This window comes from Camellia sinensis, chromosome 11 (genome assembly GCF_055761805.1).
Source record: "Camellia sinensis isolate YWXY chromosome 11, ASM5576180v1, whole genome shotgun sequence".
Lineage (NCBI taxonomy): Eukaryota > Viridiplantae > Streptophyta > Magnoliopsida > Ericales > Theaceae > Camellia > Camellia sinensis.
The window spans coordinates 173,969,399-173,994,522 of record NC_138971.1 but is presented as its reverse complement, the minus strand read 5'-3'; the positions used below and the strand labels follow the sequence as shown (position 1 = coordinate 173,994,522).

At 32.2% G+C, this 25,124-nt stretch overlaps 1 pseudogene across 1 annotated transcript; it reads right to left on the bottom strand.

Annotated features, from left to right (window-relative positions):
* Positions 1-13,805: 13,805 nt before the first annotated feature.
* LOC114287389 (uncharacterized) lies at positions 13,806-22,473 on the bottom strand (annotated as a pseudogene). The gene is made up of 19 exons (XR_014345143.1): positions 22,302-22,473; positions 22,145-22,213; positions 21,842-22,040; positions 21,638-21,722; positions 20,900-21,021; positions 20,687-20,755; positions 20,458-20,539; positions 20,312-20,371; positions 20,144-20,196; positions 19,891-20,057; positions 18,588-18,768; positions 17,497-17,554; positions 17,365-17,412; positions 17,041-17,286; positions 16,607-16,668; positions 16,043-16,099; positions 15,799-15,889; positions 15,544-15,671; positions 13,806-14,191 (listed from the first exon to the last, which is right to left on the bottom strand). The product of XR_014345143.1 is annotated as an uncharacterized LOC114287389 (transcript).
* Positions 22,474-25,124: the final 2,651 nt, after the last annotated feature.

Sequence of the window (25,124 nt, the reverse complement as noted above, 5' to 3'; positions counted from 1 at the left end):
CTAGTTACCATGGGACTTGAGTCCACCGATGCAGTGATGACACATTAGAGTATCCCTTTTTTTTTTCTTTTTTTTTTCACGTTTACAAAAAAAAAAAAAAAAAACATGGCTAATCATATAATTAAATTCTATTTGTAAGTATCCAGTACAGATACAACATGTTTGTCAAATAATCTATACTTTACAGTCTCAAAATAATTCAAAATGAGAATTTTTATTTTTTTAATTATTTTTTTGCAAAGTATATATTATTTAAGATTTAATTTTTTTTATTATTGAGATAAAAAAATTATTTATTAAATATTTAAATTTAATTTGTTTATATTTGGGGAGCAAATTGATTTTTAAGGTATAGTTTGGGGGGTAAGATGAAATTCCAAATGAACTTTGGTGTCACGTCAGCACATTCCGTCTAATTGTAGACGAAATATGATGACAGGGGTTAAATTGATCAATTTGTTGAAAGTTCATGTACTAAATTGAAATACATCGAAATATGGGAGTCAAATTGAAAAACACGTGATAGTTAGAGAGCAAAATGATATTTCCTCTACAATGTATCTTGTAGTTTGCCTATTGTGGATCAATCTTAATTATTTGAATTATTTATCTTACAAGGCCTGTTGAGTAGATAATTTATACAAAAAATTAAGTTAATCGAATATTATTTGCCACATGATTGGAACAAAAAAAAAATTCGAAAAAATGTATGGCATGCATCATTTCTGGAATTGACAGTTTATTTATTTATTTTTTTAAAATGTGATTCGATCGTGTGGATATTGATATCCAATTAACGTGATTTTTGGTATAGATGATTTACTTGAAGGGTCTTACAAGATGAACGATTCGAATTATCAAAATAAACTCACCATAGACAAATTTCACCGTGCAGGCTATATCCTTTCAAAATATTTTTTGTTGTTTACTTTAGGGTAAATTACAAATACACCTCTTGAGGTTTGCTTAAAATACGAATTGCCCCTTGTAGTTTGGAAAATTACAAATACCTCGCTGTCAGAATTTTTTATTTAACAAAATTAATTGAAAAAGTGAAATTTCTAACTGTTAATCTATACAATAATAAAATTAGCTTAATTATTAATTGAAATAAAATTTTAACATTCTTAAAAACTGTTAATTAACTTAATGATTTATTAATAAAAGGACCTAGTTGTTATGAAATTAGAAACCTTAGAGGCCATAATGTAATTTGTAGAACTATAGGAAGTAATTTATAACTTAAGTAAATCTCAGGGGTATGTTTGTAATTTATCTTTTACTTTATTTATTAACTAGTGTTAAGCCCGTGATCTGCATGGCTAATGTATATATAGTTTTGACATATTCACTTTATCTTAATAAAATACAATAAAAATCACTGTATAGTACATAATAAACACAAAAGATTAAAAATTATGTGAAACATTGATAATGTAAGGATAAATTGTAAATCAGTTAAACAAATTAAATTATTTCAAAATTAAATGCAAATCAATCCAAATAATAATGCAACTAAATATACACTAATTCTTCATCCATTTAAACCAAAAGTAATAATAAAAATTGTTTGATGATGAAATATCATTACATTTATTTCATACGTTCAAAGTTTTTTGCAATAGTTGCCGAATATAATAGGCCACTAAACAACAGGGGAAAAAAAATTAAAAATAAGTTAAATTATGAGTAAGAAATTAACAAAACAGAAACAAATTATATTAGTAGTCCCTACATTTTATCTGTTATATCATTTTGCTCTCTACACTTTTAATTTAATCAATTTTGACTCTTAATTTTAAATTTTGTGCCTCTTAATCAATTACTCCTTCTACTATTTTCAAATTTATGTAGACATAAAGTTACAAAAATTCCACGTCTCTTCCATTTTATAATTTTTTTCCAATCTAAAGAAATGTACTCCATCAATTGGTCTTCCCTTAAAAAAATACTTAAACTAAGAAAAAAAATATACACATACATACTTTGATTTTCAAATAGCCACATGATCAGTAAAAATTCTAAGTAAATTCTCTTATATTGATAGTAAAAATTCCTTAGGATTCCCTTATGTCATTATAAGAAGGATGTCAAACCCAAGATTATCATCACTTTTGTTTTGTCTTTAGGAGGGAGCTTGGTGCTCTTGTTGTACTAGAGCTAGATTTCGCCGGCTATAAAAATAATATTTTTGTATTTTGCATTTTTTTCATTTATACAAAAATAAATATAAAAAAACTTTATTAAAATAAAAAGGATATGTACAAAGAAATTGGCTAAAATAACCCAATAACAACTCATATTAAATATAGAATATGAATATCCATGCGTCATTTAAAATATGTGGATCATATTCATAATTTAATTTGCACAATTCGCTTGTTTTGCAAGCTAAAATCTCTGAATAATTATTTTTGTATTTCTATTTTTTTCCCATATACTTAAAGAATTATGTTATGATTGTGTTTTAAAGAAGAAAAAAGAAAAAGAAAATTGAGGACCTAATATGCCGCTCTCTTCCCATTGTTATATTTCCTAAACTTTTTAAATATAATTATAGAAGTCTTTGAAATTTGGTATGTACAATCATGTAGATTATGATTCCAATTAGAATAAGGTAATTCTAGGAATAATAATCTCAAAATTTAAGGAAGCAATACTTATAAATTTTGGTAATGATTTAGGGGATTTAAAAATTACCTTAATTTATATAAATTATATTTTGAGCTAATCATAGAATGACATGTGTGTTTTAAGTGTTATAAAACTCAAAAAAATTGAAAAAATTGGGGTGAGACTCTCAACTTCAAAGAGGCTACTACACTTTTACTTAAATTATTTAATAATAATATGATTTTATCATCTACCAATACTCTATTAATTTAATTGTTTACACGAATGATTTGTTCGATAAATTTTACAAAATAAATTATTTACATATAGAGATAACATGAATTGCGTTGTGATGGAACTAGCATATCACCCGTGCTATGCACGGGATAAAATAATATATAATTTATTAAAAATACGATAATTATATTTAAATTTTTTATATTTTGTCTCTTGTAAAAAAAAAATTTATATAAGTTTAAGTGTTTTGTTTCAAATATTCCTTTACTATAACATATAGTATAGATAAATTAAAATTGTTGCATTAACAATTAATAATTAAAATTATGCTTTGTTATAAAAAAAAAATGACATAGTTATAATATTTCACTATTTTAGAGTAAAAATATATGAACTTTAAAAACTGGTCATATTGATTTTTGAAAGGGAAATAATTAAATAAATTTTAAAAACTTAACGAGTAAAAAATAATCATCGTAAAAAATAAAATTTCTAAATGCTCTACCATTTAATAATAAAATTGGTTGAATTATTTATTGAAATATAATGTTGACATCAATAATAGCTGTGACTAGATGATTTATTGGTAAAATGACCATTTGTTATAAAATAAAAAACTTCATGGGACATGATATAATTTTTAAAATCACGTGAAATAATTCATATTTTAAATAAATCTCGGATGTGTATTCATAATTTATTCATTTATTTAACTACCTAAAAAAAAATAACTCGACATGTTTTATCTATAACTTTTTTTTTTTTTTTTATGTACATATAATTAAAACATACAAGGCAGAATTAGAAATGAGTATATTCGGGAAATGGTTGGAGTAGCACCAATAGAAGATAAGTTTAGAGAAAATCGATTGAGATGGTTTGGTCATATTCAACAGAGACCAACAAAGGCAGTAGTGAAGAGATGCGATGCTATAACGGTAGATGGAAGTGTTAGGGGACAGGGTAGGCCTAAATTAACGTTGGTTAGCGTTGTAAATAGAGATATGGATCTACTTAATTTGACTAACGAAATGGCCTTTGATAGGGCCGCGTGGAGAAATATGATTCATGTAGCCGACCCCATTTGATGGGACTTAAGGCTTGGCTTGGTTTGGTTTATAATTAACACATAAGCCATGTCACAGTATTAGAAAGGATTTGTTTTTTTTTTAAGTTGTTATTTAATTTAAGAGAGCGTTTGGATTTAATAGGTCTAACCATCTTAATTTTTATATAAATATTTTACCTAATAATTCTTAAAATAAAAATCATTGAAATTATGTACATTAGGGGAAATGGGTGTCTGCTGTACGGTAAAACGGCACAATTTTGTGCGTTTTGTTTTTTTTTTTCAACATAATATTTCTTTGTTTTGTTTTTTTGTTGGTGTGCGCTGCAATTGGTTACTTTCTAGTTTGCGCACACCTGTCAACATTACATTACTTTAAGAAAAATTAACAAAAATAATAAGGGAAAATTATAAAAAAAATCTCAAATTTTGGTTTTTGTAACAAAATAAATAATGAGTTTTTAATTTTATTAATTCAAACTTTAATTTTTTATTTGTTTTTAATTTAAACTATTGACCTATTTTCGTTAGGTAACTTGATAGAAAATGATATTTTAGACATTTTATGTATATCTATATTGAGTTTAATGACTAAAAAAAAAATTGTGAGTTTTACCTAACAAAAATAGATGAATTGTTGAGATTAAAAACAAATCAAAATTTTAAAGTTTAAATTGATAAAATTAAAATTTCATAATTTATTTTATCACCAGGATCACTATATGAATTTTATTTTTATTTTTTATAATTTCTTCAAATAATAATAATATAATAATAACAACAACAACAATAATAATATTGTATTCATTCAGACAAATCAATAAAAAAAAAATCATAAAATCCTTAAAAAATTACTGTTAAATTTACTTGCAACGATGTGTATTATTACATATTATTTATTGATTTGTTGAAAAATCAACCAATATACTCTGATAAATATCAATGTCAAATAAAATATAACTAGTCTCATTTAATGTTTAAAAACATTAAAAATGTAATACTCAATAAATAATAAATTTCAATTCATGTGAATTTTCAAAAATAAAATAAAAAATATGCAAGTAGATATTCCTCCTTATTACAATAAATGTCTATAAAGATTTGTAAAATTTTATTTTGTTTTGTTTTAAACCTAAAAAAAAAAAAATTGGAAGAAGAAGAAACTGTGTCGTTTGGCAAGCTGCTGTGATTAGGCGCGGAACACTACTCCCTCCATATTGAAATTATGGAAATCATATTTTACCTAAGCAAGCTGATTCATATTTTACCTAAGAATTCTTAAAATAACAATTAATTCTCTTTCAAAAATACACAGCTTTTGCCTTTCCACTCTCTCTCTCTCTGTGTCAAAGATGGCCGCACAGAATTCCAAGTTCAAGCTTTTCTCCGGCATCCTCCGCTGCCTACTCTGCGTCGGCAGCCTCCCATCCGACCCCACCACTGACATCCCAACCACCATCACCACCACCACCACCACCACCGACGTCCCAACCACCACCACCACCACCACCACCCAAGTCAAGACCCCAGGAGTAGTCGCAAGACTCATGGGTCTAGACTCACTCCCAGAGTCCAAGAAGGTTTCTAGGAGGAAGGAAGGTCAGACGAAAAAAGGTGGAGTTTCTGTGTTTTAATTTGTTTCTGTGTTTTGTTTGCTTGATTACTTTTTTTTCTCCACTTTGTGCAATGTGATTTCAATTTCACTTTCTTTTTAATTCACTTTCAAACAAAGATGTGAGCCTCTCTGCAAAAGTTAAATAAATAAATAAAGTAATTCACATCTGCTTAAAAATTGACAGATAAATTATAAATACATTCCCTGAAATTTAGTTCAAATACATATTGTCTCCTGTAATTTTAACCATTGATAGAGGGAGGACATTGGGTTAAGGAAAACTCATCTAATGATGATGCAGGTTTTTTGAGGCCCAAGTCTAGAGAGTCCAAAGAAAAAGCTAAGGAGATTACTAGGAAAATGAGAGGAAGTTTATGCGGTGAGCCGATGGATTTGCCCTCCATACTTGAGGGATATGCTGGGGATGAGAGCTCATATAATGTGTCTGGAAGTGATTCTGGAAGTGAATTAGAATTGACAATATCGACTCCCAGAAAGTCCTTTCACCGGAGTAACCGACCTAGACCTTCATTTGTAAGTAGGGAGGCCAAGAAGAGACTCTCAGAGAGGTGGAAGATGTCCCAAAGGTATCAGAATGTTGGAGCAGTTGGTAAAGCCAGCAGGCCAGAGAATTTTTATCCAATGACTGGTTTGGATGGATCCAGTGACAGATTTGTTAGCAATAATGAAATTGCTGAGTGGGATAGTCCTTTGGGTATTAGTCTTAGGGATGGTTGGAAGGATAGTATCAGAATTTCATCCCCATCGAGATATTTTGCTGCTTCATGTATTAGCTTTGGTGGCCCTAAAACAAACATGCAATGTGAAACTCTTGTCCAGGACAGTTATTTGATGGCTGGAGAAGCCATGAATCAGGGTAAAAATAAGGCAATCAGGAGAAATTCCAATAAGAAAGAAGATTGTTCATCTAGAAAAATAAGATCCAATAATAAGAAATCTCAATCCTCTCGCCGCACTTATCGTGGTAGTACTGATTCCTTCGGGGAAGAGCAATTTAACCTATCTCAGGTGGAGATCAACCTTGGAAAGAAAGATCCTGCAGAACAGAATTCTTTAGTTTCTCATATGCAGACTCATAACATCAACGGTAAAAGTTCAATTAATGATGCTGAGGTGGATGGTGGACATGCGGATATGTATTCTGAATCTCTTGATGAGGAGTTGCCCTCAAAACCATCATCTTGTTTGTTAGGAAATCCTACTTCTTCTACCCCTGGTCCGGAGGATTCAAAAGCACAGGATTCAAATGCAGATGGACTAATGCTTACACCAAGTGACAAAGATGTTGGCCAAGGATTTGTCTCGGTGTCCGAGGACAATGAAGTATTTAATGATGAGAGTTGGGAATCTGTCTATCTAGCTGATGTGCTAATCGACTCTGGATATGATGATGCTGACCCCGACACTTTCGTGTCAACATGGTACTCTCTCGATTGCCCTCTGGACCCTCGTTTATTTGACAACGTCGAGGAGAAGTATTCCAATGAGACAACGTCATTGAGGTCTGAAAGGAAGCTCCTGTTTGACCGCATAAATTCTGGGCTCTTTGAAATGTTCCATCAGTTCGTGGACCCACTCCCGTGGGTGAAGCAGCCAACAGGGAAGGTGGGCCTTACAAGGCAGAAACATGGGATCGGTTACGAGCTGCATAAGTTGTTGGCAAGTGAAGAGAAGAGCATGCATGAGGACGTGACAGAGAGGGTGTTGGATAGGGAGATGCAGTGGCTCGATCCTGGGGATGGCGTGGACGCGATAGGAATGGAAATTGAGAAATTGTTGATGGATGACCTAATAGTGGAGGTTGCGAATATGTTAAGTATCGATCAGAACTCGATCTTTGAAATGTCCCATCAGTTCGTGGACCCACTCCCGTGGGTGAAGCAGCCAACAGGGAAGGTGGGCCTTACAAGGCAGAAACATGGGATCGGTTACGAGCTGCATAAGTTGTTGGCAAGTGAAGAGAAGAGCATGCATGAGGACGTGACAGAGAGGGTGTTGGATAGGGAGATGCAGTGGCTCGATGCTGGGGATGGCGTGGACGCGATAGGTATGGAAATTGAGAAATTGTTGATGGATGACCTAATAGTGGAGGCTGCGAATATGTTAAGTATGGATCAGAACTCGATTTTAGGCAGAGCTAGAGACAAGCGAATGGAATTGAACGGAATGGAATAGTAGGTGGAGAAGATGGGGAATAAAAGATCGAGAAAAATACTCGATGTTCATACCATATATTAGCATATGTTTTTTTTTTACTGTTAAGTTTAGTAGTTGTAGTCTTGTTTTTTTTTTGAGCTGCAGTCTTTCTGGAGCTGGAGTCTGCACTGCAGTCTTACTGGTGTATGTTGCTCTTATGTTTGGCCTGCTAAGCAAACTTGAATCCAGTAATCAAAGGGGACCCTCATCCACATGCAGAGTTATGCTAATGATTTGTGGTTGCTGTTGGGTTTCTGCAGTTTGCTATTTTGGTGTGCCTGCTGCTGTAGGATGTCTTGGGGCTACCTCCAGCTGCAGTATTATGCTAATCTGGCTGTGCCTGCTACTGTATGCTAATTTTGCTGTTTGGGAGTGCAGGATTGACGCTGATGTTTAGGAGCTGGTTGTTTGCTGGTCTGCCATATGGTATTGGAGATTTTAGGAGGGAAGCTGGTCTGCTTTGTGCAGCTGGTCTGCTCTGTTTGCTGTATGCTATTCATATAAGGCTCAGAAAGTGGATGGGTATGGATGGCTGCTGTGGCCTGCAGATGGTGTGCCTCAGTCAACAGATTTGGCCTACTGCTGGCAACTCAAGGAATGTGATGCTGGTGTTCTGCTTTTCAGTTCTGCTTTTTGATCTGAATTGGTGATCTGCTGAGATCTGAATTGGTGATTTGCTGGTCTGCTATGCTTAGGTGCTAGGTTTGGTTGGTTGGTTGTTTTATTTCAGATGTTTGGCTGGTGGTCTGAATTGGGTGGCCGTTCTAATGTTACTATGGTCTGTTCTTTATTCCATCAATAAAGTTTTTTTTTTGCCGATCAAAAAAAAAAAAAAGTCCAGTAGTTGTAACATTTGAGTTTAGTAAATCTTTATGACTGAGGATGTTTTAGGATGAAAAACTGTGGATGAATATAGGGTCCTTGATCAAGTTTAGTTTTTTGTTTCAATAAATTCATAGATTCTAGTGGCTACCCTCATGTTTGAATAATTCTTAAATTTTTATTTTTGAAAAAAAGGGAAGAGAGACATGGCACACCCTATCTACTTTGTTTTTTATGCAATTACATGTCAAACTGAATAATTTTGGGTTGAAAATCTACCATTGCTTTTAAAAATATTTTCTAAGTGATTCACCAATTTTATATAATTCACTCTAAAATGGATTCAGTTGGTTGAAAATCTACCATGGCTTTGAAAAGTATTTTCTAAGTGATTTACCAATTTTATATAATTCACCCTATAATGGATTCAGTAGTGAAGTCAATTGAAAATAACTTATGCATAAAATGAAACATTAGGGGTAGGATACTACAAACACGCCCAAAATCCACGCTCCCTACCTATGCTAATTTTATTATCCCGTACAATTGACAACTAGCACCCTCAATTTTTTATTTTCAGTTTTTCGTCCTTTGTATACAATATGATCATAAAAATTATTAAATATTTTTGGATTATCATATAACATTGTCTATATATTTTTTTTATCTTCATATAACATTGTCTATATGATAATTAATCTCAGCAAATGAGAAAAATCACAACACATAGCCATCATTTGTCTTTTAATTATCTAATAAAGGTATAAATCTCCATATTTCAGTCATGCAATATTTTACTACATGATTAATTTAAAATATCACATAAATAATATTACATAATGTTTTGAAATTACTAAATAATTAACCTATGATCATGGTTTTTCTACCAAACTATATGTTAGGATTGAAATTTTAGCACTTCTTTAAAAAATAAAAATAAAAAGTAGCATTATATAAATGAATGTAAATCATCATGATAGTTTACACGAATCTACATTACTTGTTACCTCTTTTCTCTTCTCTATCCTATTGGATCTTATTTGATTCTTATGATGATTTTTGTGACATGAATAATTTATAAATTAATAAAATTTAAAGAGACAAAAAAAGAAACGTGTGATATTTGTTTCGTTTACCCATCAAGTGATATGAAATTAAGCTTAAGAGGTTGTTTGGGAAACTGATAAAATAAAATAAAATAAAAAATCATTAAAAAAGTTTAAAAAAATCATATAAAAAAGTTGAAGATTCATTTCTTTCTTTTTGTACTTCTTTTTGTAAAAATTCAAAGAATTATTCTCAAACACTTTATTTTTTTCACCTCATAATTTAACAAAATTACTAAAAAAACATTTCCTTCACAAGCCCCAAGTATAAATGCATATATATATATATTTTTTTTTTCTTACTCCGATAAGAGCGTCTCAAACTTTTACTTAGATTTTCCATCAAATTTAAATTTGTTAAAATACGCACACTTTTGTTGCTCCAACCATGGCATCAAACCCATATCAAATGAAAGGAAAATAAAAAATTTCATCAAATTGAGGGAGGCTTCATCGTTCATCAAATTTTTACAAATAACCGTTACTTTTGTAGAGGCTTCACCATACACCGGATGACCGGCCGATTGTCCTCCTGATCAATTGATTGTTTGATGAAAATTTACATAAGTTGGACGACCTCCTGGTCAACCAGTTGTTTGATAAAAATTAGAAAATTAGCATTGGAACACATAGTATTATATAAAACTTTTCATTATTTTTTTATTCAAATTTAATATTAATTTTTTTTTTGAGTAAGCATTAGAGATACTCTAATAGCTGTCTAATTGTCTAGCACATGAACTGGGTGCCCATTATCCCCCCAATACAGCCAAATGGAAAAAAGAAAAGCAACTCAATGAGGACACAAAGAGGAACATACCTATACATACATGGTTATTGGAGACTGGAGAGAGAAGAGAAGAGGAGAAGATGGGCTGGTTCATCTCCAAATTACAACAACATTATTTTTATTAGAATACCTTTAACCTAGATTGATTTTGTTATATAAATATATGAAAACAATTTTATCTCATATTCTTGTGAGCTTATTTGATAGCCTCAAAATTATATATTTGATTATTTAAAACAAACTTTTCAATTAATTAATGTGTATTTGATTTTGTTGTTGAGCCAAATAAAATAAAAATGATTGAATATATGTTTAGCTTTGGTTGTGAACCTTGGAAGAAAAAAAAGATAAAAAAAGAAGGTCATGTTGGGCTGGGGAAAATCCAAACCCATTAGGAGATGGAGAGGTTAGTACTCATGGGGAATGGGGAATAGGGAAAAATTATTATAGGGGAATGGGGATGAGGAATTAATATCCATCCCATTAACCCCATTGCCATCCCTAGCGATAGAGAGGGAGAGGAGAGGAGTAGAAAATAAGAAGAGGGAGAGGGAGAGAGACGCTGAAGAGAGAGAGGGGCGCTAGTTTGTTTAGGGTTCGGTTTGGAAACAAAATATATATGTATATATATATATGGGGTCATTTTACACAATTCGCGACTAAACATTTTGGTCGTCAATTAGTTTTATAAATCCCTCCAAAATTTGAAATGTCTCCCTCCAAAAAATTGAGTTTTTTGGCAACTAAAATTTTTTTTAGTCACTGAAAATAAATTTGTCGACCAAACTTTTGGTCGCCAAAGATAAAAATTTATTTTTTATTTTTTATTTTGCGACTAAATTATTTTAGTAGCTAAAACTAACTATACAGCGACTAAAATATTTTTTAATCGCTTAAAATAAATTTTTGGCGACCAAACTTTTGGTCACCAAAGATAAAAAGTAATTTTTTATTTTTCATTCGGTGACTAAATAATTTTAGAAGCCAAAACTAACTATACAGCGACTAAAAAATAATTTTTTTATGACAAAAAGATAAAAAAGTAAATTTTTGTTTTTCATTCGGCGACTAAATAATTTTAGTAGCTAAAACTAACTATACAGCGGCAAATATTTTTTAGTCACTGAAAATAAATATTTGGCGACCATGCTTTTGGTCGCCAAAAATAAAAAGTTAATTTTTGTTTTTCATTCAGCGACTAAACAATTTTAATAGCCAAAACTAACTATACAACGACTAAAATATTTTTTTAGTCGCCAATTATGGCAAATTTAGCGACTAAATTTTTTTTAGTCGCCAATTGTGGTATTTTTAGCGACTAATTTTTTTTTTAGTCACCAATAATCAATATACCCTGACCAAAAAAATATAGTAGCTAAATATTATACTTTTGCCGACTAATACAATTTTTGGTCGCCAATTCCACAACTTTTGGCGGCCAAAATATTTTTAGTCGGCAAAAGTGATCGCCAAAAGTGTATTTTCTTGTAGTGTATAGTTATAAAAAATTTAAACCTTATTATGAGCACATAAGATTTGTGTGACTAACTGGTTCATGTGAGTTAGACCTTGGTTAGTTTGACTAATTAACCCCTAATTATTTAGTGTTTTATGATCAATACAAGTCTTTTAATTTTGTCAAATTAAAAGAAGTTGCAATATGAAATATGAACTTATGAAGAACCATTAAAATACCAAAAGGATGGACAAGCATGAGAGAGTATGGCCAAGAATTGGTTTCATAAAAATAAAAATAAAAGAAAAATTTTGATATGCAAATAAAAATTTGTACAAAATAATGTCATAGATTTGAATTCGTTCATTTCAAAAGAAAAAAAGAAAAAAAAGAAAAAAAAAAGAGAGACCAATATTAAACTGATTTACTATTTTAAAAATGTCGTTGACATAGATAAAATGCATCAATATATGATAATGACATTTTTAAAATAATAAGTTAGGTCTTTTGGTTTAAAATCACTGATACAAATTTGCATGACATTTTTAAAATAATAAGCTAGGTCTTATAGTTTAAAATGAATTGATATAAATCTCCAAAATCATATTCTATATAAGTGATTTTTTATTTCTTCTTTTTGTTGGTACACTCCTTATGTTTATATATTTGTCCAATATACAAAGAATATAGGATATCAAACAAACAACATAGTAAAATCAATTATGGATTCAAAATTTATTGATTCAGTTCCACCCATGAGCTAGTTGGTATTTCAACTGAAAATGAAAGGATAAAAAATAATACATCAATATAAATGTTTTTAAAGACCCATTTTTATATCCAAAAATGGAATTAAGAATTGACTAGATACATAGTCTAATCACATGATTTTATATCCCAAACCAACACAATAAAACAGAATTATCATACAATTAAATTTTGAAAACTTTTCTAATTCCTCCCCCCCCCCCCCCCCCCCTTATGTACATGACATTTCTAATTTTCAATTAATAATATTATTGGGCTGATTATCACCCGATACCACATATTTTTAGCAAGTTCTAGATGCTGAAAGGTTCTGCTTTGTACTCACCATACAAAGCTTAGACCAAACTGTGAAATTTTTGTTTTCAATCCAAACAAAGCCATAACAAAAATCTCTTCTCAACAAAGACCATATGATAGGCAAATTTCGATTCACTGTTACTGTGGCATATATCCGACCCCAATTCATTGAACAAAAACAATTTTGAATTCATACTACTAGGTCTCACTGTCATACACAAGAAGCAACGAATCACTAGTCCTTACAATTTTCGGAACGGCGTTGCCTCGCTCAGCTCCACACACAATTTCTCCATGTGACAGCCAATGGCCTGCCGCTAGAGTTTTAATATTCAATGCATCTTTACACAATTTCTCCATGTGACAGCCAATGGCCTGCCGCTAGAGTTTTAATATTCAATGCATCTTTGCTCTACAACCATTCCCTTGACATTGACAATCCTACCCTAAAAACAGATCTAGATGACAGGTTTGTTTGTCTACCAAACTAAACCTAGAACAGCCAAACTAAGCAAAACATATTAGCAAACTGTAGTTTGTGGAGGGGTGGAGGGGAGAGAGAACTGAGCAATTACTTCCATAAATCCAAAATTCAAACACAGCCAAAAGAGTTTCATTGTTCTATGTCCACGTACATACTGTAACAAAAAGGGAGTATAAAATAAAAAAATGGAGTAGAAAAATAATTTCAAAGTGATGGAAGTACAAGTGATTTTTATGCATTAGATTGTGCAAGTCTATCTTGTACCTTCATCACTTTGAAATTATTTTTTTCTACTCTCCACTTCTTTGAAATTCACCCTAACAAAAATATCTTCCTGCAATGCACTCTAAAAGAGTAATTTTTCATCTCAAACTGTCCGCATACACGAAGAAAAAATGCAGAGATAAAAGATTTAAGAAAAGAAAGAAACAACATGCATGCATGCATATTAAAAGGTTAGCATGCATGGCTGCTGTGTGACACACCTCCCCTCCTATTCATACATGAAAACAAAAACAATTCTCAATCAGATCACTGGCATGCTAACCAAAGAAAATAGCAGCAATATTACATAAACAACCAAGAATGAACAAAATAATCCCTAATTCCTACACCTTTAACCGCGACGCGCTAATCTGCTATCTGCTGCACCTTCTTTTCTAACATTGATGTCCCCTTAAAAATCGTCAACTGGAGGTTCCTCGGATACTTCAATAACTGCTCAGACATGTTTATATCAGTTAGTACTGAAGCACTGGCTGTGAACATAAACATGGGACACAAATAGTACCAAAGTCGATGCCCAATTAAACCATGAAAGTACCCATTTTGCCAACACCCTTTTTCATAGTGGAAATGTTAAAAAAAAAAAATTCCTTCTTAAAAGAAAAAAGAAAGAATTTATAGTAACATCTTCACTTGTATAAATATGCAGTTGTTTCAATCCTATCTCATGGCATACATGCAGTGGTGGAGCCAAGAAATTAAATCAAAAGGGACACTTATTAATTATGACATTGAAAATTTTTACAAAAATATTTCACATAAATTTTTATGATTGACTTCAAGAAAGATAAATAAAAATATATACATATATATATATATATATATATATTATTTGTAACTAGTATATCATGGACAATATACAAAAAAACAATCATGGATATAAGTTTTAAAATAAATTATATAATAATAAAGTAATTTTTCATAAAAAGTTTAGTAAAAATTCAATATAATAGTAATACCACGTCATCATTGACATATGATATTACCAATCAATAGTAAAGAAACATATAGAGGATGAACCCCAAATGTCAAATATAACTAACAATTCAATAAATTCCATATCTTCATTGAGATTAATTATAATTGTATGTCAATAATGATAGACATCACCATTGTATTGAAATTTTCATAGCTAATAATATGACTTATCATAATATCTTTATTTTCAATAAAAAAACAACCATTATTATTCTCATAATTTTAAAAATGTCATTGATATTTCACTCTAAATAATATTTTATAATTTTTTTACTTAAAATATTTTTTTTATGTTTGCAAAAAAAAAAAATTTATTCCAAAACCCAAGAGAGGCACGTGACCTCCCTAGACCCACTGTGGCTCCGCCACTGCATACATGTTATGTACCTCCTTCCGAGGCATACAAAACTGTAGAGTTGCGCATTAACTCAAAATTGAAGCAAATGTATTTTAAGGTTGACACTGTAAAGAAAGAACCTCAAACAGTGTCCGATCGGGAAAGACAAGATTTGGTAATTAACAAAATGTGATTTATTGATCACTTTGATAACTAACCCATATCATCTCAAACCACAAAATCTATGTTCTTCCCTTACCCAATTATAAAATGGCAATGAAAAGTTCTGGCTACACATCTCTGGTCAATGCATTGACAAAAGTAACTAATATGCGGTGCCAAACACCGAGTGTAGCATAGAATGCATTCCCATTGCATTTTCCATGCAGACTGGAGATTCTATAAGTTTAAGGTAAAAACATGGGAGAAAAAAATTTGAGCCATTAATTAAGTTGTAGAAGAGCATTACCCTTTCATCACTCATCTTTCTGAAACCTAATTTTTTCGTCCAGATTGATTCAGCTTCCTCAGCAGCAGGGAGTACCAGGTTTTCAACATTCAGGGAATACAATAGGCTCTTGATACATGAAAACAATGCTTGGAAATATCCCCACAGACAAAAAAAAATCATCAACACAAACAAAAAGGAAGGAATAACTCCGGCTGCACAGAAAGGGAAAACATCAATAAATAAAGAAAATTAAAAAACAAAAGAAAAACTTACTTTTCCTTGATTCTCTCTACTTGTAGCCACTAGAGGAAGCTCAGCAACCTCACGTCCAAAAATCCTCAGACGACCAGCTGAAACAACTGACCTGTGCACGACATTTTGGAATCCAATGATTAAAAAATAATAAGAACATAAAACTAATAACAACCATTAACAAAAATGAAAATGAAAATGAAAATGAAAATGTAAAGTAAATTAATTAAACATGCAGAAACAACTTTAATGTGAAGCAGCTTACTTTACGATTAAAACGACGCAGTACATTCCACCAAATTCTTGCCCAGATATATTTCTCCTGCATTAAGTACAACAAAGGGCATTTTAAACAGGTTTGGTAGATTAACCAAAAACATAAAGATCAATAAGAAGTCAGGGAAATTTAACTAGTGAAGCAAACAATCTACTTACATAGCGCCCTTTTTCTCCTTATTTTTCTGTTCTCAAATTTCATTAAATAAAACCAATCCTTTTCTCCTAATTGAACCTTATGGTCAATCTTTGAAAAGCACATAATGTGAGTTGAACAATTCTAGGACATAAAATAAAGGTTTGTTTGTAAGCAAAATTCATATTTTCCTCCTCCAAAATGCATTCTTTTTAATAATGTATACTTGATTAATGTAGTCACAAGTATTTGTTGACAACCTACAAAATAACTTCATTTCACACCAATTCATTAATAGAGGGAAATGATGAAATTTTCCTCACAAAGCACTTAACTTTCTTCCGTATGGCATAAGTTTTGGTAGATACACCCTTCAGATGAAGAGCTACTTAAGCACAATGTACAATGATAACTTACCCACAGACCATAACAGGTACAAGATCACGACTAGAAGTTGCAACAATAGGATCAAAACATTCCTGCCAAAGATGAGACATACAAATAGGCTTAACCCCCTAATAAAATTAAGTAATAAAAGAAAGTATAACATAACAAAAAGGAGTATCTTTATACAACTGCTGTCAGAAGGACTATACAGCAAAAGAAAAAAGAAGTCAAAATCAAAACCATTTTTGGACAAAGATAAATTTAAGATATAGCATAGAGAATCAATATTAACCAACTGCCCCGAAGAGGTCCTGGCCCCCAGATCTGTTTCTTCTAGCACATCATGTTACATTATGTTGCTAAAGAGAAGTAGCACTAGAATAGATAAGAACAAAATTAGACAGGCTTTTACAAATTTTAAAAATCACGTTTTGCTATTCTACATGGTATCAGCAAAAACTTACTCGAAAAATTGCAGCAGCCCTAGACAGTACTGGCAAATGTTCTGGATAGCGACTTCTCCCACTTAAAATCTGCCATTGAACATCATTTGAAACTCCATCTGTAAATCCTTTCTCAACATGTTTTCTGTGTATTGCATATGACACTGAAGCTGGAATCATCTCCGCACCAACTAAAACTAAATTTTGTAGTGCCACATGGATCCTATTGCAGTCATCACAACAAAATCACTTATCCCTGGGCAGTTCCTGCACCAAATGTGAGAAACTATACTGAGTCGCTGAATAAATACATGTCGAAAGCATTACAAAGATTCTGAAACTTACTTTTAAATCACAGAGGCCACTGTCACGCAAGCAGCCAACATTCTCACACTAAACAGCAATAAACAGTCAGATTTAGATAATTAAAAAGAACACACATATGGTAAAATATATAAGGGAAAATACAAGCCCTACTTGGTCACAAAGCATAACTGTTCGTTCATCAAAATTTTCAACACCAAAATCGTGAGCCCTGTAAAGATAACAAAGAAAATCAGTCTTATTAACAACAAAGAAGTGGACATGACTTATTGAAAGGGCATAGATGGAGAGAATTGGGATAATTAATTTTCTGGAGGGAATAAATAAGCATATGGGTTAATGAAATAATAGTGAATAATTTTGTAAGTGACACAATTTGATGTTGTGTATAGCATGAAATTTCTATATTGGTATAATTTTTTTGTACTTTTACTGTTAAACTGCAAGTTAAAAGCAAAAGAGCTCCTGGCCTTCAAAACCTAAAATGGCCATATGAGGGAAGCCATGTTCAACCTTTGGGTTAAATGAAACTATTGGTTTCTAAATTTCTAATCATTACCATCGATTCTACATGGCCTTCTGAGTAAAGCCATGTTCAACCTTTGGGTTAAATGAAACTATTGGTTTCTAAATTTCTAATCATTACCATCGATTCTACTGCGGCCAGTTTCACTTTTACTATTATTCCTTCATTCTCGGAAGAGCCAAAATGACAAATATTCAAGAATTAAAAGTTCTTGTCATTTGAAACCAATAAGTTAGTCCTTCTAGCAGCGGTACACAAGTGAAGAAACTGTCGAAAACAAAATAAGTGCATACCAAATGACAGAATATGAATGGAGAAAATATTTTTTTTTTTAAAAAATAGCTGGCCTGCACCAACCCAAACTTCTTGTGAGTTCAAAACCATAAATGAGACTCTAAATGAAGAGATAACAATTAAAAGGAGCTAACATGAGATAAAAACCCATTCAGACAACACTGACACAGCAAACTGACCCTGATAAACATGGAACTATACTAATAATTAAATGTGTATATATTTAACAAATCAATGAACCTCAAGGAAAATATAAGATTGTGACCTTTTGATCAACACTCTTGAAAGAGCCCATCATACACAAAACTGCTATTTGGGTTCTCAGGATTAGAGCAATGTATAAAATCCATAGAAGAAGTAATTAATTTCTTCATTATAAGAGAACTTTAACCAAAATTTTATTGAATGACTACACTAAACCAACCTGCAAACAACGCAACCACCTATTTCAATTTATGGGGCTTTAACAACTCGTGTCAACTGAATTATAATATGTCTTCCCGTATTTGAGGACTCTCCAGCAGATTTTCGTCCAAAACCAAATTTATCTCTACAATATGGGCAGTGCCAGTCACCTTTAGGTGCACACTGTAAATCCAAACAAACTGAAAGAAGCCACAAGAGAGAGTGGGAAAAGGGAAGAGTAAAAAATAATTGATAAGTATTTATATAACAGAAGAAAAACAATGAAAATGTATATTTGGTTAAACATAAGTTAGATACGCTTAAATATACTACCTTATTTTAGTGTAGGGCTTGTCATTTAACGCTTTCAAATTGTAATGTAAAGGTTGTAAATTGGTCTTGCCTTGCAATACTTCAATTGAGTATTAAAATAACCGATCAATAACGCAACCAAGAAGAAGCAAGCATTTATAAATACTTCAAGACCGCTTTTAACAAATTGTGCTTCACTTTCACCACCATTATATGATTCCCTAAAAAGCACATTGGGCAAGCTTGGTATTACTCATAAGAGTTAGCTTTTATGTTTATAGTTTTCAAATTATTAGCTCAAAATAATTAAAACAAGTTGTAATTTTGTTTGGTGCAGATTTTGATAATATGTGAAAAAAGTTGAGCGTGGTGTGGCTAAATAAGTTGTCACATAGTTTTTTTATTGTGCAAATATCCCAAATGCCCTCAAAAGTCTTTTTATACCAGTAAAAGCAAAAGATATGAGGCTCTTTTGTCCATACATATTTAATGGTTTTGAAAATTATTTTTTTTAAAAAAAAAACTACAAATTTTAACTTAAGAAAATCTCACTTTTTTTTGTCAAATAAGCTGAAAAAATCAAATAAGTTACAATTTAAAATTGCAACCAAACAACATTAGTCAACTTTTTTTAAGCAAATAAGCTAAAAAAGCTGACTCATAAGTGTTACCAAATGGGGCCATTAGACAAAATGAAACCAAAAAAATACAAGCTTAAAAAGTTGACATGAATTGAGAAAATGTATCCCTTAATGAATGACAATGAACACACAACCAAACCATGACATATCTACACTACAGTTTTTTTTATCAACTGTTCTAGTATCTACATAGGTTATCTTATTCTACTTTTAGTGTATAGTAGTCACTTCAATGGTGGAATGTAATTCTTAGAACACCAAATAAGAAATAAATTAAATGTCTGTTGTATAACGTAGAGATGAGAACCACACAATATGAACATCAATCACAAGAAGAACAGAGAGAGTACATTCAAGGGAAATACCCACCTGCATGAAAAGCCCGAGGGCATCCATCACAAATAATCAGATCCCCTCCAGCTCCACATGCTGCACACATATCATCACTGCTTCCAGTAGCCAGACTTTGTCCATTAGCCAATGACAGAGCTATATTGTGAAGCGTCAGTCCACTACAAGTATAGATGTTCCGGTAGCTGGAGTAAACAATGGAAAATATTAATTCAGCATAGCATACTCACAATCACCGAACCAATGATAAGTTTTTTTTAAGGCTACTCACGGTTGGCGTCTAGCAGACCATCCAGCATGAGCCTCAAACTGCGAAGGACAAATCTGCTCACAAAGGAAAATAATCTCATAACTGAGACCTATAAATGTTTGGGGGAATGGGGGCGAAGAGAAGGGGATCCTAGCACTTTATTAAATAAGTGTTGTGCCAACAATTTACCTCAGTGTGACAACCACTACAAACTATTCCATTTCCTTGTTTGTAGCCCCCAAGTATTCTCTGCAATAAAAATAAAATATAAAATGAAGAAATTGAGAAGAATATAAACACATCAGCAAAAGAAGCGAGTGCATCGAAAAAACCACCTGTCCTTTGGAATAGTAAGCCAATTCAGCACCATCTAAAAGTCCGTTAGGCATGAAAAGTAATCGATGCAGATCATTATCCCTGTAATCAATGTGCAAAATTTCAATAAGCATAAGACTTCAAGCCAAGCCCAAAAAATCCCAGAATTAGAAGCAGACTTCTATATAAGTACCAAGAAAACTGAGACACTTGACCAGGGAGAAGGAGAATAAAGAGAATAAGTTTTACCTTTTCTTGGTACGACCTTCCGCAGTTTTTTTCTGTTTCACAACTGAACTAGAATGGTAGAAGCTTGGCCTGCACAAAAGATTGCAAAATCAGTGACAGAGAGAATGATGAATTTCATTTTAGTAATCAATTCTATGAAAAAGAATCTTGACTGCTTCAGAAATATGAATTAACTAATATAGATAAGAAAAAACAAATTGAGAGAGAACGAACTTCTTAGCCACCCCTTTTTCTTCCCCTCTAGAGCCTCCTTCATGCAGTTTTGCTGTTTAAAATCGTTGTGCTGAACATAGGAAGACAAAGTAGGGCAATGGCTGTCTTCTATCATTTGACCACTGCAGCCAAAAGCTTCAGTTTAGTGATGTTGTTGGCCGCTGAAATAATAACCTAACAATTCTTTGACCACACAAAGTATGAAAAATCAAAATCAAAATAAATAAATAAACTATAAGGAGCCTTCAAAAAACTATGCTTCATAAAATCCTAAACTGACAGAAACCTGCTACTTGGTGGATCTCTTAAGCGATTATGGCCACAAACCATAATCTCTAACACCATTAAGATCACCACAACCATGCATTAGTAGAATGGCAACGTACTGTCAAAAAGAACATCGTACACTTTTATACTTGCAAAATATATGACATGTATATACAACATGAGTCTTCTAGCAGTATATGATGACACACATGTACTCAAGTTTCACCTTCCTGTTATTATTTGCACAGCACCAAACAGCTTTATTATGTACACAACACATCATATTGGATAATAAATTTGTAAGCTCGAAATGAACTTTTACATGTTAAACAAGTATTTTGAAAATCTGAAAAGAACTCTACCAGCACAAAAGGCCTAACCTTAAATTCCCAAATACAGGGGACCAAACATTCAAAACCAAATATAAAATATATTAATGAGATAATTCCCAAAAGAAAATATTTTATGTACCTTGTGGTAGCATGATGCATCCCAGGAACACTGATGTGACGTCTCTTCTCAGTTTTAACCATATGACTGTTTTCTTGGAGACTTTCTGCGGGTAAAAGTGAATTTCAAAATCAATTCAATAACTAAAAAGAAGAGCTTTTGCGAAATGAACAGCTTATGCCTAAGGCACTAAAAAGTAAATTAAAAGCTTGGAATCTGCATCACCTTTCCAAGCCTGGAAAGACTCTTCATTGACAGATGAACCGGCAACGTTCTTTACCACTTCATCTAGTACACTATGTGGTGCAGTCTTGAGTTCTTGGATTACACTATATATTGGCTTCCCATTCTCCAAGTATATGTGGTTGCTCGGGTGTCTAGTTTTGCCACCAGCATGCAACTCAAACTCATAGGCACTGAGTATCTGCTTATTCCATCCAATTGTATGGTAAACAAAATTAAATGCAAAAAACAGCCAAATGACCACAAAAAAAATAATAATAATAATTTTGCGATAAAACAACCTACTTTGGAGAAATTGCATAATGAGCAGCCACACAAATATCCACAGCCTTTTATGATTCCAGGAAGCTCTCTCTACAATCATTTGAAACAGAATAAGAGTTCCACATATTTTAAAGATTGAGTGAAATTTTACCAAAATAAAAATGGAACTACAACATACCTCCTGTGAAGCAGTAACGTACTTCACCCGAGCTCCTTCTAAAATCCCAGTAGATAAAAGCTTTTTAACAGTTGTGGGATAACTGTCTGGCAGAACCTTCTTAGACATTTTCAGTTCCATATTAGGCTGACATAAAAAAACCTTGCTGCTCATCAACAACCTTCCCATATGAACTTATTTCTGTATTCATATCATCTGATGCTGAATGATTCCACTGGGAAATTCCATCAGACCCAGATCCCACTGCTGTTGCAGATAACTGATTATCATAGTCCTCCTTACGCTTGCTGAATTTGAAGGTAATTTTCCTGATACCAGTGGAGCTGAAATCTTTTGGAATCTCGCGTACAAAAAGGGACGTAGACACTGCTCCAGATGTATCATTTTTACTCTCCTCTTCTTCATTCAGGCTCTCCTTGGAACTTGAATTCCCAGAACAAGTGGACGAATTCTCACTAGAAGCAACTTGGTTATTGCTCACCAACTCGGCCAGTTGACTACTAATAGTCTGAATGCTGCAGGCATTATCTCTTGGAGACAAATTTGGGTTTGAAACTTCTGAGAATATTTCATCGTTTGAAGTTTCCTTAACCTGCTTGTTAGCAGACTCCAATTCAGTATCACTTAAAGAATCCTTTGCCTGCTTCTTCGTGCAACTAGACTCCAATTCATGCTTGTTAGCGCAAGACTCCAATTCAGTATCACTTAAAGCATCCCTTGCCTGCTTCTTTGTGCAACTAGACTCCAATTCATACTTGTTAGCACAAGACTCCAATTCAGTATCACTTGAAGCTTCCTTTGCCTGCTTCTTTGTGCAACGCTCAACTTCAGTATCGTCCCCTAACCATTCATGATCACGCTTCGATTCAATTCTTGATGAATTCTCATTTTCCATTCCTCCATCATCTAACACTGCCACAAAGACTTCCCCTTCACCTTCACCTTCCCCCATCCAAACACACCACCTTTATTTTTTTTCAAATCCACAAGCTATCAGCAGTTCCAGACTTCAGACTCCTCCACAACAGCATTCAAATTGCCGAATCGAACTAAGAAACAAAACCCTAATCCAAATATGATTGAAATTGCACCCACACACACACACACTGATTGGATTAGGATTTGAACTAGCCTGAATGTGAAGCTGAAACAAATTTACAATTAAGTGGCACCCTCTATATCATTCAAGCAACAAAACCCTAGCCCAGACACAAGCCAACGCATAACACAAGGAAACAACCAATTCAAACCAATCAACTGCCATCCAAACCTTTTCGAACTCGAATTGGCGGAGAAAAGACACGGAAATCGATTCAACATACCTTTTACGTACCCCTGATTCCAAATTGACGCTGAAAAATTTGAATAAACAAGAACAGTTATTCGAGATCCAAAGGTATGAGCACGAACCACCATTCGAAAAAGCAAACTTCAATATGTACAGATCTGGAATTCACAAAGAAGACTGGGACATGTATATGTATATGTACTGTTGGAGTGAGATGGAATTGAAGGGAATGAAAGTTAGGGTTTTCTTTTCATTTCTAATTGATCTGTAAGAACAGCGAACGCAGAGAGCCAACAAACCAAACTGAAATTTTGGGTTCGCGGTCGACATTGAGAGAGAGAGAGAATTGGCGACCGGATTTGGAAGAAACGGGAAAGTGGGGAGTGGATAAAATTAAAAACAAATGGGACCTTATTGAATACTACTACGGGAAACGGTTTAGATTGAGCCACGTCATCCGCAGAGAGATGAATGATTTAGATTTGTTCATTTAAAAAATAATATTCAAAACATTCACGCTGAATATACTCACTTTTAGGCGTGTTTGTTTGGGTTTTTTTTAGTCCATTTATGATTTTTAGTTTTTGAAAAGTTATTTTAGACTGTTTGGTTAAATTTATTTCAAACAGTTTATGATTCTAGCAACTTGTTTTAAGTCAAAAAAATTAATTCTGAAAAGCTGATCACCCTTTGTTTTTTATTGTCAACTCCTACTGTGGACATGTTAATTTATTGTTATACTCTTAGATTTTTTTATTTTATATTTTTTAAAAAATAAAAAATGACCCAAATGGACTATAGAATATTATTATTATTTTTTATGAGAAATGTAGACAAATAATGAATAATAATAAAAAAAAAAAAAAACTACTTCACAGCTTATTTAACAAATACTACTCAGCAACTTAAATCTATAATCCAACAGTTACACCAAACAGATTAATAGCTTCTTATTAAAGTCATAATTTATAATCTGTTTTAATAACTACACCAAACGAGGCCTTTCTCCAACACACTCGGTCCTCGTTTGGTAAATATTTGAGGACTAAAAAAAATAAAATAAATTATATAAGGCAATAAGATAAAGGGGTATTTGGCAAGAGTTTTTTTTTTTTGATTAAAATTTATAAAATGATAAATAGGCTAAAATAGTTAATAAGATAAAATATCACATGAAACTCATAATCATTTTATTTTTTCTCTCACAAATATCATATCTAACTATAAAAAAATTCAATTATCTTCCCAAATATAAAAATTTTAACCTACTAAAATAGTCAAAAATTAAAATAATCTACTAAAATAATAACTTTCCAAACACTCACAAAATATCACATCCAAATCAAAATCATTATACTTTTTCTCTCACAAAAATTTTAAAAAAAAAACCCAAAAATAAAAACCAAATGAAGCTATAGCTTCACACTTTTTCTCTTCGTCCCTCACTCTCACACGCACTCAATCTCTCACATTTCTAATAAAAAATAAAAAATAAAAAATAAACTATTTTAACCTTTTTCATTTTATTTTAATAA